The sequence below is a fragment of the Myotis lucifugus genome, unplaced genomic scaffold (assembly GCF_000147115.1).
Source record: "Myotis lucifugus unplaced genomic scaffold, Myoluc2.0 scaffold_28, whole genome shotgun sequence".
In the NCBI taxonomy this organism is placed as follows: domain Eukaryota; kingdom Metazoa; phylum Chordata; class Mammalia; order Chiroptera; family Vespertilionidae; genus Myotis; species Myotis lucifugus.
Window position 1 is genome coordinate 5283317 of NW_005871076.1, and position 13076 is coordinate 5296392.

Below are 13076 nucleotides of genomic sequence, written 5' to 3' on the forward strand. Positions count from 1 at the left end.
TACCAAAGCTGGCCCAGGGACATTTCTTCCCAGAAGCCTGAGGTTCAGCAAGGGGGGTGGGGGGGGTGGGTGTGTGTGTGTGTGTGTGTGTGTGTGTGTGTGTGTGTGTGTGTGGACAGTTTTGTTTTGTGTGTGTGTGTGTGTAGAGAAGCAGGGAAGGAACCTCCCTACCTGATACTGTCACTCCAATTAATCCAGGTCACAGTTCCCAGGCACTATTCCAATTTAGTGGGAGAAACCACAATTAGGATTTCAGAACAGAGATTTTAATCAGACATCAAATTGGATTGAATAGACTCATCTACTCATTTGCCATGTAACCTTGGCAGGTGACAGCCTCTCTGCCTCAGTTTCCTCTGCTGTAAAATAGGGGCAAGATTAGTAATATACACCCCGCAGGGCTGTTGGGAAAATTAAGAGACTGGCATGTAAAACACTTAGCAGTGCCTGGCACATGGTAAATCGGTCAATAAATGTTCACTGATGTTATTACTGTTATTCAAATGACAATGTTTTTCAAATGACAATGACCCTTTAGGCAGACCCCTCCCTGACTGAGTAAAGAGCAGGCCTCTCGTAGCAGATCCAGACAGGCAGACAGAAAGAGGGCTCACCCGGACTCTGGGGAGAAGCCTCGGAAATAAACGAGGCGAGAAGGCAGAGCCATCGGCTGTTCTGGGAGCAAAGGCCTGCGAGACCAGCGGGGCCTTCACTGTCGGGAGAGAGAACAGGGCCAGGCACCTCCGGGAGACCCATGCTGGCGGGGAACTGCCAGGAACGCAAGGTCCTGCCCTCGCCCCAGCTCGTGCATGCACACAGACAGTCCCTTCACCTTGCCTTTGGCCTCAACCAACCACATGGCATCAGAACCCAGGTTCAGGTTGGGGAAACATGGTCACATCTTTGAGAAGTATGACTCTGGGAATTCAGACAGGGCTCAGGACAGAGCAGCACCCAGGGCAGGAGGCAGGGAGCCGATACACGGAGCCTGGGACAGAAGAGGGACCTAGCTAGCATGGGAACAAACAGGACAGCAACACAGGGGCTGTGACCAAGCGCCACAGACAGACCAGGCCCATGCTAGCGATAACCTGCCCCATCACTGAAGGCCCAGGTACTCCAGGCTCAGTGGCCACTCACCCCAGCAGGAAACCACACAGTGGGCCTCACAGGCACCTGCCTAAACCATCTGCGATTTCTTAGCTTCTCTGCACAGACACTGACACCCATGAGCAGAGACACCAGCCTGCCTCCAGGATCTGGCTGTGCACCCCTTGATCGACCTCTTCCTTCTCGCCCAGCCAGAGGAATGGCTCCTGCCCCAGGGCAGGACAGTGCCCCCTCTCCCTGTCGGGTCCAGGAACAGCTGCCGGATTCATTCGTGGGACCCTCCCACGGTCCAGGCCAGAAACCTCGCTGAGGTTGGGTTACTGTGTGAAAGGCTTTTCTCCACCTGACACAGACTTTTCTGCTCCTCTGAGAAGCATCTGCTCTGCTGTCTGGCAAACTCCTCCCTTCATCCTCCAGCATCTACAACAAACCCTCAAAAGGCAACCACCCGGGGACTAAAACTGCGGCCACAGCTAAGCGTGTACTCGTGCCTTCTCCACTCATCCCAGCGCAGACTCATCAGCACCCCTTCCTTCCTGCTGGGTTCAGGCTCCATCCAGTTTAGCTTGGCCCCAACTCGGGCCTCCCTTCACCTCGGAGCTTCAGTGTCATGACCTGTGAAAAGCAGGGTTGACTGTGGTGTCTGCAGTGAAGCTCCAAAGCAATTAAAATGGGTTGGCAACAAGATATCACTTGACTCCTATCCTCTCCCCTCCGGGCCCCTGCAGCCCTGTGCCCCAGCAGTAGGAGAAGGCAACAGTCAGCCTGAGAAGAGAGAAGAGGCTCCCAGCATCTCCTCGGGGCCTTCCGGACGGAGGCCAGCCCATCAAGACCTTTCTGACTCTGAGCTGCTGCTACCGCACTATCATTACGATCATTTGAAACAGCCTCAGGAACAGCAAGCAGTCCTTAAGAGGAAGGCGGCACCGAGACAGGGGGCCAGGGGAAGTCTTCAGATGAAAGGGCAGGCTACCGAACAGGACACATTGCGGAGTGCCAGGTCAGCGCTGGGGGTAAGGGCAGGAGACTTTCCCTTTGTATGCCAGCAAGGTTTTCATTCCTGTCACTGAAACAGAACAAGAAAATAGGATTGTCTCAGAAATGGCTGGTTTATCTCTAGGGTTTCCAACTGCCTTAACTAGACTAGGAGTTCCCAAGTGCAGGGTACAAGGCTTCTCCGTGAGCTGCCCCTCAGGGCCTGGGGCACACAGAGGGCAGCACGAGGTGGACGGGAACTAGGAGCGCGCAGTGGCAGTCAACACGCAGCCCCCAAAGCCTTCCAGCCAGGACAGGTAGCCACAGTGGCAGGGACTCACAAGGCCGTGTGCCCACGGGCTAGGTCCTCACTGTACCAGGGGCTCAGAGTCTGCCGGGGCACTGGCGACTGTCCTTGGCTACGCAGAAGAGGTTGGAGTTGGCTCATTTGTGGGTTTGGAGAATTTCCAATAAGAAATTAACACAGAAAATAACCATGTGCCCACGAAGGTAAGACTTTCACAACCAGCCATCTCCACTTCCTAACTGGTCTGGCAAATACAGAGGGGCACTGGCCTAAGGAGGTCTTTTCCAGAGGTAGAGAGACCCATGCCAGGACAGCTGAATCCATCGAAAGCCTATTACCCCAGGTGTGTACACCTTACCACTTCCCTACGACTAGTTCTAAGCTGATGCAAGGAAAACCAGACCTTATGGCAACTCCGAATGACAAGGAATTTCAGAAAAAAGATTACATATAATTCTAATTATGCTAAAAATGTTGTGTAAGAACTGGATGAAATAAAACAGGTGACAAGAACCAGCAGACACAGAGGACACTATCATGCCTGCACGAAGCTGCACGAGTGTAAGACGAGTGGCCTAAGCCTCGGCTGTCAGTGGGCTCAGGGTTTCAGGTCCCAGGACAGACCCTGGTCTGGGGACAAGGCCAAAGAACAGCCCGACTGGGTCAGGAGGGGCAGAGTCAGTGAGAGCCTTCAACCCCTAGAGCAGCCAGCTGACTAAGGTGCACTGTCTAGTGCCATGCCCACCTCTGAGTGACAAGAGTGCCCTACAATCACAACTAAGTATTGTCAATGGCACGTAATTTGTAAAACTGAATCGTAACGTTGTGAAAGCCGGTCAAATATCAAAATGAAATATGATGTTACAAGTGACCAGTGTGGTTATGTTGGAGTCTAAAATTAGCTGGTGAGTAAAGCTGACTTTCGGTCTGCAAGTCCAGCCCTCGGTGGAGAAGGTGATTCATCAGAAACTGACCTTCAAAGACACCTTGCTCTTGTGTTTTAAAACTCTTACCCAAAGAACTGAAAGCAAGGACTCAAGCAGGTATTTGTTCAGAGCCATGCTCACAGCAGCATATTCACAAGAGCCAAGAGGTGGAAACAACCCAGTGTCCATTGATGGATGAAAGGATAAACAAAATGTGGTCTATACATACAATGGAATACTATTCAGCCTTAAAAAGGAAATAACTCTGACCCAAGCTACAACACGGGTGAACCTTCGAGACATTATGCTAAGTGAAATAAGATAGATACAGAAGGACACATATTGTATGATTCCACTTATAGAAGGTACCAAGAACAGTCAAATTCATAGATGGAAAGGATGGTTGCCAGGGCTTTGGCGGGAGGGCGCTATTGTTTAATTGTTATGGAGCTTTAATTTGGGAAGATTAAAGTGACAGTTGCATAACAATGTGAAGGTACTTAATGCCACTAAACTGTATACTTAAAAACTGATAAAAAAAAAATATGCCCTAGTCAGTTTGGCTCAGTGGATAGAGAGAGCATCAGCCCTCGGACTGAAGGGTCCCGGGTTCCATTCTGGTTAAGGGCACATATCTCAGTTTCCCAGCCCTGGTCGGGGCACATGCTGGAGGCAACCAATCGATGTGTCTCTCTCACATCAATGCCTCTCTCTATCTTTCCCCCCTCCCTTCCACTCACTAAAAATCAATGGGAAAATACCCTCAGGTGGGGATTAAACAGGTTAAAATGATCACTTTTATTCAATATTTTACCTCCTACATTATTTCCTCTGCTTATTCCTGAGGATTCCAGGTACCTCAACACCCTGAGGAGGAAAGACACCAGAGCCGAGCCTCAAAGCAGGCAAAACTATGCCAGTGGCTTGGGGACGTTCTGTTCCGAAGCAGTTCAGATCTCTTCCGTTTGGAGCCTGAATCAACCCTGCAGTCCCCTGGGGCCAGCCTGGACTCCAGCCAGGTCCAGGCACATCCTCGTCATCCAAAAGTCCACTCTGCCTGCCTGTGTGCCCACCCGCCTCCCGCCGCAGACTCTTGCAGACGGCTCCTGCTCCATCTCACAAGCCGGATGTGCTGAAGGAGAAACAAGCTGCTGTTGCTGACACTAAGCTCAGTCTCTCTCCCTGCTCACATGATCACTTCTCATTTTCCTAACACAGCCAACCCTGCAGGGGATTCCCGGAATAAAAGGCATCTTTCCCAACTCAGGCAGCTCACAGACCATTTAGAAAAAGAGCCAGAGACCTATTGAGGAAGCTCACATTGGGTGGGACCAATGATAAACACAACTGGATTAAAAATCAGGGCAGATCCTTACAGAGAGCTAAGAAGAGTGTCAATTTTGTTACTGCTCTGTCCTCCTTTCTCTTCCCTTATGCTAATATAAGTAAATTTAAAGAAACGATGGCTAGTGAGTGGCTCACCCAGAAATGGAACAGCCCCGGCTTCTCACTGATAGAGTCATCATGGCCTGGCTCCCCTTGCCCCAAGGAGGGGCGGTGGAGACGGTAATTACTGCACGAGCTGTTATTTCATATCCTGCTGAGCAGCAGGAAAGATGCTTGGAATCACAGAAACAGTAATGAGAGAAAAGGCAAGAGTAGAACAGAAATAGACTTCAGAAACCACAAGTTCCCAGTGTCAGTGAATGGCTCCTGAATATAAGACGACTGCCATGATTTTGGAACTAAATAGAAATGAGAAAAACTATTATTTTCCTGGTTTTCAGGCACTGGATTACAGGGGGGAAATGGAGAGGCTACTGTGAGGGGAGCTGGCCCTTTGGAACTTGTCCAAATGGGCAGAGATCACCAAGGCAAGGCGGTAGCTGTTAGGTTCTACCAATTAGTGTCCAGGCACAGACGGGCACAGGCTGCTCTGTTATCGGCAGTATTAGTCTGAGTCACACTGTGCCGGCCTCAGAAGTCTCGTTCAAACAGTACCCACTGAGTGTGTGATAAGGCAAATATTGCCATATCATTTTTACTGAACACAAAGTGTGTTGTTATCTTAGGTATACAGACCACAGCTGGCTTCAGCACGTACCAGATTCCTGCGTTACTGATTAACAGTTCTAGCAGATATATTTATGCAAAGCACCCCAGGCTGTTTTCTTCCTCCGCTGTCAGGCTTAATTTTGTGATAGTAAAAATAGTTGTGTTTTCACCTAAATGCACCTCAGTTTTGGAGACCTGATGCAGGTGAGTTCTAAGGTCAGGGATGGGACATGGTGACCACTCTCAACAAACATGGAGAGGAGGTGACTCGAGGCAGATCTCCCTTTGTAAGGACTGTCCCCTCCCGTGCTCTACTCCCGCAGCACACTGCCCACCATTTCAGAGCAACAAAGGTCATCCTTATAGACTTGGAAGGAATGGGATGGGGGGGTGGCTCTGCCAAGTTACCTACAACGATGCCTGCTTCTCAGTAACACTGCCACAAGCCAACAGCTGCCCAAAGCCAATGACAAAGGGTCCTGAAAGCCACCACCTCGCCCACTGAGAGTGCCATTTGGCAAATGAGAAGCTAGAGCCTTCCCCAGTGGAGAAAGAGAGAGAGGGGTGCCTGGCCTGTAGGACTCTGACTAGAACTCTGCTGGTCTGGGAGACAGGGCCAGAGTTTAGGGCAGCAACTCCCTTCCATGGTCAACAATACCAGTTCTAGTCAGCCTGTCACTAAAGCTTGATGAACTTTAGTGGTTCAGTGGCTCAGTGGTTGAATGTTGACCTATGAACCAGGGAGTCATGGTTCTATTCCCGGTCAGGGCACATGCCCAGGTTGTGGGCTCCATCCCCAGTGGGGGGTGGGCAGGAGGCAGCCGATCAATGATTCTCTCTCATCATTGACATTTCTAACTCTCTCTACCTCTCCCTCCCTCTCTGAAATCATTAAAATTTTTAAAAAAGAAAATGAAAAAAGTCTCCAACATCATGACTGACCAACCATCTTTCCATTGAAATAGAAGAAACAGGCTAATCCTTGTGATGAAAACCCTATGGTGGGAAACTGAGTGGGGTTGGCCGTGGAGGCGGAGCGACTGTTCGGGAGCCTCTGGTGTGTCAGAAATAACAGAAGGCATCGCACTGCTCCCCACCCACTGAGCTGGGTGTAGCTGCCCAAGTGATGGGTTTATTTATAGCACCACCGGTTTGGAGAACAGGGACTCTCAGCAAACTGGAAGCCGGGCAGACACCAGCTAGGGCACACTCTTGCAGCCCCGCTGTCATCGTTAGTCAAGTGCCCGGATAGCAGCACAAGCAGACCCCAATATCTTGGGCCTCGCATGTCCATGTCTCTTAGGAACACTATAGATGGGGAGAGGTGGCTCTGGCGTTGGATACCCTGGGGTCCTCTCTCAATGCCACCTTGAGGTATGACCACCTCTCACAGCTTCAGTGTCCTAATGGGGAAATAATAGTACCTGCAGCCTCACTGGGTTCTTCAGGGGCTTAATGAGCTAATAGGTCAGTGATGAGTGGACAGCAGGTACTCAGTATACACTAGCTGCTGTTATTACTCCCAAGACAGAGACCTAACGGACAGAAGGCAGGACTCCCTCAGTGCTGAGATACCCAGGAGCAACATGGGTATTATGTAAAGGTGGTAGGAGATCTATAGACTATTTTTCTCTTTACACAATGAATTGAGTCTTTTAAAAGACTGAACAAGAGACATGGAAATGGGGTAAAAGAGGCGTCTATTTCCCCTAAGTACTGCCTGAGCCCAACTCCATGTGGATGCCAGGTTGCTGGGCGATAACCTAGGAAGGCAGGGGGCACTGCCTCCTAATGATGTCACAAGCACACAGCCATCCTAACTACCTACTACCAATAGCAGGCTGGAGCTGACCACCAAGAATCCTTCTACCAACCCCCTTCCTCACCACCCTTCTCCCCTGCTGGAACAGGGAATGATCCTGTTCAGAATTCCTTTTGACCTCTAAGATGAACCCTTAGCTCCTGATTCTACCTGGATAAAAATGCTGAGGACTCCAGTGTCACTTTCCACTCTAAGCTCCTAGTCTTGCACAGGGCACACTCAGTAGACCTGCCATACAGGAGATGTGGAAGGAATGAATGAACCAATGAGTGAATGAATGCGTGAACGGAATAAACAATCTCTCTTGCACTTTTTACCTCTGTTGGAAAAGCTGTTTCCGGCCTGTCTTGTAAAAAGGCTATAGACATGGGCTTAGCTGACTATTTTCTTAAGCGACGGCAAAGCATTACTGATTAAAAATATGAAGACCCTGTCAGCCTTAAGCTCTTAAGGAAGGGAGTCACTCCTACTTCTGCCAGTTGAAACCCTTCAAGAGCTCTCGGCTCATTCTGAACCTTCCTGAAATGGCTGAGGGCAGTCCCTGGTATCTGAACCATCACTTTATCCAGAAGGGATCAGTCTGACTAGAGGAGTCTTAGGGAACATCAAGTGAGCAAAGGGAGCTCAGGGTCCCGAGCCTGCCCGGGTCAGAGAGAGGGGACCCTGCAGCCACAAAAGACACCTTCTCCAGAGGGGCCCCTTGAGAGCCTTCAGGAGGTCATGGTTACCCACAGCTGCCCAAGGGTACATGGACAGGGCTTATTTGGGGGGTTGGGGGGGCGCGGAGGGAAGGAAGGGAGGATATTGATCCTTTATAAACTACCCATTATACGCACACTCCCAAAGCAGAAATCTATTTTTATCCCACTAAGAACAACTCAAATAACAATCTTGAACCGTCTCCCTAAAATCCTCCAGCTGACAAGGTCTCCTAGGTTACCAAATGAACTCATTTCAAGGGCAAATGCAAAAGCTCAGAAGGAGCCAAGACGCTACTAAAAAAAGTCTAATTGAGATTTTCCCCCCTTAAGAAAAATGCATCAGAATCTTTCCTAGGCTGTTCCCAACTTAGGATCTTTAAGCAGGTGTGTCCCTGGGAAAAGGGCCTGATGCCTGGGACCCCAAGGAAAAAGTTCTTCACATCACCACACACACCCCAGGTACACTCCCTAGAAGAAGAATGTGTGTGCATGTGTGTGTGTGTGTGGGGGGGGGGGGGGTGGTTCTACTCTCTTCTCCAGATTCAGAAACTCTAGTCTAAAAGGCTGAGGATGGGTAAAGGCATCACTAGGGAGTGTGCCACTTTTGCCAATCAGGATCCCAGCCTGAACCTGTAAGACACCTGTGACTGAATGAGGAAAAAGCCACTGAGCCCAGCAGTGGGAAAAGGAGGCGGGCAGTAATGGCCTCTCAAAGCCAAAACGGTTGCAGCCCTGGTAGCAGCAAGCTTCCTGGCTGCGAGCTGATAAGGCTTTCCGGTAAGTCCACAGGAAAGTCAATACTTCCTGGAGGAGGGAGCCACTCCCTCAAGGAGCCAAGGCAAGTCTGGAACAGCAGAAAACCGGGGCAGACCACAAATACTGCCACGATCCACTCACTGGTCTGTCCCTGAGGGTCTCCCAGCCCCGCCTGCCCGTGAGTTCAGCTGAGCGGGCAGGAGCCAGGTCCTCTCCATCAGGGGTGCTGGGCTTGGGTTACACTTGCTATACCTGATATGGTCCATTTAAGCAAAATGCAATTCCCTTAACCTCTTGGTGGCTTGGATTTTGCAACTGAAAAAGGAGACAATAACAGCACTGACCTCTTGGGATGGTTATAACGTTTATAGGATTAACTCCTCAAAAAGCAGCTAGCTTCGTGCCAGGCACAAAACAAACAATAAATTATAGCTATTATTGTTGCTGTTATTCCATAAACTAGATAAAGGGCTAAATTGTAGAGCTTTCCACTGTACTGAGATTTTTATTTTATTTTCCTTTTTATTGACTTTATTGGGGTGACACTAGTTAACAAAATTATAGGGGTTTTAGGTGCACAATTCCACAACCATCATCTGTACACTGTACTGTGTGCTCACCACACCAAGTCTGTACTAAGATTTTTAAAAACAAGAATAATTTAGAGTGGGGGAAAGAAAACCCCGCATGATTAGCAGTGTTGAAACGGACACTTCAATGAACAGTGATCACTGCTCCTCAGCAAGGACTTGCATATTCTATAGGGCTGAGATGCTGCTGAGGAGACCCGGACTTGATGAATTTAAAATAAAGAAGAAAACAAAAAATGCCCAACAATACTCTCGTGTAGCATGATATTAGCTATAAATATACCCCATGGGTAGAGATTAACACACTAGTTGAACTTCCAAAAGGGGCTGCATCATAAAAAAACTAAAAGTACACCAAAGATTTATACCGAAATGTTGACAACTATCTCTGGATAGCAAAATTATGGGTATTATTTACATTCTATAGGAGATATTTCTGTAATTTTAAAAGTTCTTTTATAAATGAGGTCCCCTGCCCGGCTGGCATGGCTCAGTGGTTGAGCATTGACCTATGAACCAAGAGTTCATGGTTTGATTCCGGTCAGGGCACATGCCCGGATTGTGGGGTCGATTCCCAGCACAGGGCGTGCAGGAGGTAGCTGATCAATGATTCTCTCTCATCGCTGATGTTTCTATGTCTCTCTCCCTCTCCTTTTCTCTCTGAAATCAATAAAAATGTTTTAAAAAAATAAATATGAGGCCCCCTTTCTGTCCAAGAACTGTGGTGTAACCCGGAAGTCGCAGCCCGGGGTAGAGCCGAGCCTCGAAAGTCAGGTTTGGAGAAGCCACTCTCCGGCCCCTGATCGAGCTGGGCTTGGTCACCACATCTGTGTTATGCCTAAGGCTCAGCCCTCATTGGTGACTCAGACACCAATCCTGTCATGATGTCCCACATTTCAGCACATCTCAACTCTGGGAGCCACAATATAAGCAGAATGAAGATTTCCTCCCCGTGGCTAACCACCCTGACCACCGGGCAGCAGGAGCCAGGTGCCTATGGGCGCCATGCCACACCGCCTGGGCTCAGATCCTGGAGCGGGCCAGCTAATGCCTCATTATTATTATTTGGAAGAATAAATCCTAGGAAAGATCCCTGCCACCCTAAGTGACCCCACACTCACAGGGTGGGCCCCACACTACAGCCTGGGCTCCAATCCTAGAGAATGACCTACTCTAGCCCACCCCCGCCTTCTAGTTCCCTGAGATGCCTTTTACCCGAAGCAGGCTTCTTTATCTTGCCCACCAAACCAATTTCCTCATTGTTTATATCAACCTAAACTTTTAAAAGCTTATGTGAGAAGTGAAGGGAATGTGTATGTTATGTTTTGAAACTGAGTAAAAGTAGTATTAGAGCAGAAAACCCAGGCTGCACCTGGATGCAAGGGGGCAAAGAAGAACAATGAAGCAAACCAGCCTGTGAGCAGGGCAAGACTTCAAACACTTCCGCTCCCCCAGGCCAGCCAGGTCTGGCCAACCCAGCCTGGCCCAGTCAGCAGGCGCCCGGCACATCCCCCGGCCAGCTGAGCAAACTGGACCTGCAAAGAATAGTTGCCTTTCATACTCCATTACCCCTGAGTGCTGGGCAGGCCAAGGCTTTTGAAAAGCAAAAGAGAATGTTTTGCATGAAGTATTTGACTAAAACAGACTGTGTCTCTGTCTGAGAAGATGAAAAACCTCAGGCCATCTTTAGGAGCCGACAGTCCCCCAGTGTCCTCATGACCCTCAGGTCCAGGAGACCTAGTGCCATCACCAGGGGGACTTTAAGGAAGCGCTGGGCCTACCTGAGCAGACCTGGCAAGTTAAAGCCTGAATTCACACGTATGTGGACTGAGAGTCAAAGTTGGTGCTAAGAGCCCAGTACACTTACTCAAGACCAACCGCATCTGCTTTTGTGAGAAGAGCCCAACTGAGTGTCCCCAGAGGGAACTCCTCTTACGCATAGAGCCCGCCTTCTTTCTTGCTGTGACCTATGCTTGTTATTGCTAATTTTGAAGTATTTTTAAGAATATTCCCTAATGGAAAACAAAAGAGCACAAAAGTTAGGAATAAAACTTGAAATCAGGCAGACCTGGGTTAAATTCATGGCTCAGCGAGTTACTACTTGACTTTAGGTAAATTAATTCATTTCTCTGAATCTCAGTCTCCTCATCTCTAACATGGAAAACCACCAGGACTGCTGTATGGATTACATAAGATGGTGTACACAGAGCACCTGAATAAGATCTAAGTAGAAATGGTAACATATTTAGTGCCTGGCACTAAATTACAGAGAGCACTTAACTGGCAATTACTGAATGAGTGAGTGGTGTTTCCAAGGGAAAAAGGAAGATGAAGTTGTAAAATATTTGTACTGATCCATGGGAGGCCACATGACACATGGAAGCATGTCAGGCTCTGGGTCAGACACCCGGGGGAACATGAGCAAGGCATTGTAGCTTCTCGAGACTCCAGTTCCACATCTGTAAACGCTGGGATAATACCACTTATCCTGGGCTTGCTCCGCCACTGCCCAGCTCTGACCTTGGGTAAACTCTCGTCTTTAATGAGACCCACGTCATAGGGCCTCATGCTAAGTAAATGATGAAGGATGTAAGTATTCAGCACAGGCCTGACACACAGCAAAACCTCAGTTAGCAGCAGCTCCTTAGGGCCACTTGCAGGATTCTGACAGAGGAGAGGAGGAGGAAAAGGAACCCAAGGCCTGAAGGAGAATGCCTCACCAGTTACCTGTGCAGGTAGAGGGTGCAGGCAGTGGAGCACAATCATTCAACAACTCCCTGGAATTGAGTCATGGAATAACATACCAAAGTCCCTGCTTTCAAGGAGCTTATATTCCAGTGGGAGGAAAAAGGCAGCCAAGGAACAAGTAAAGCATGGGAAGTAGGGAAAAGAGGGGGGAAGCACAGGGCCAGAGAGAGCCAAGTTGGGGCAGAGGGAGTAGGGAGGCGAATGAAAGGCCTCCCTGACTAGGTAATAGCTGAGCAAGAACCAAGACAGGGCAAAAAGCTGCATAGACTTCTTTTTTAAAAAAATATATTTTATTGATTTTTTACAGAGAGGAATGGAGAGGGAGAGAGAGTTAGAAACATCGATCAGCTGCCTCCTGCACACCCCCCACTGGGGATGTGCTCGCAACCAAGGTACATGCCCTTGACTGGAATCGAACCTGGGACCCTTCAGTCCTCAGGCCGACGCTCTATCCACTGAGCCAAACCGGTCAGGGCGCTGCATAGATTTCTGAGGCAAGCGAAAGGCAGAGGGAAAGGGACAGGCAAAAACAAAGGCCCAGCAGGGGGAGTGGCCTGGTGAGTGAACAGGTGGCCTGTGAAGATGGAGCAGAGCCTGCAGGTATAACCACAGAAATAGCTTCAAATGGTCCTGTCTGCCCTAACCGTTTTGGCTCAGTGGATAGAGCGTCAGCCTGCGGACTGAAGGGTCCCAGGTTCGATTCCGGTCAAGGGCATGTACCTTGGTTGCAGGCACATCCTCAGTGGGACGTGTACAGGAGGCAGCTGATCGATGTTTCTCTCCCATCGATGTTTCTGACTCTCTATCCCTCTCTCTTCCTCTCTGTAAAAAAAATCAATACAATATATTTAAAAAATAAATAAATAAAATAAAACAAATGGTCCTGTCCTGTTTAACAAGACACTGAGTTGTTTTTCAGACACAAGAGACCAAAACTGCAGGTCATGCAGCTGAAGCATGTGTAGAGAAGAGAACTTTGGCCTCCAGCTGCACCTGGAACCAGTCTCACCACCTGTCCCCATCTCCCCGCCCACCCCCCCCCAAGCTCTCTTCCAAACACACACACATACATACATCAAAGGATCT

General features: G+C 49.1%; 1 long non-coding RNA gene and 1 other non-coding gene across 2 annotated transcripts in view; one reads left to right on the plus strand and one right to left on the minus strand.

Moving 5' to 3' along the window:
• Positions 1-13076, minus strand: part of LOC102429782 — a 39347-nt gene that overhangs the window by 5067 nt on the left and 21204 nt on the right. The window lies entirely within an intron of this gene.
• Positions 134-4977, plus strand: LOC111825477. Its single transcript, XR_002828651.1, has 2 exons — positions 134-2123; positions 4173-4977. It is a non-coding gene; the product is annotated as an uncharacterized LOC111825477 (long non-coding RNA).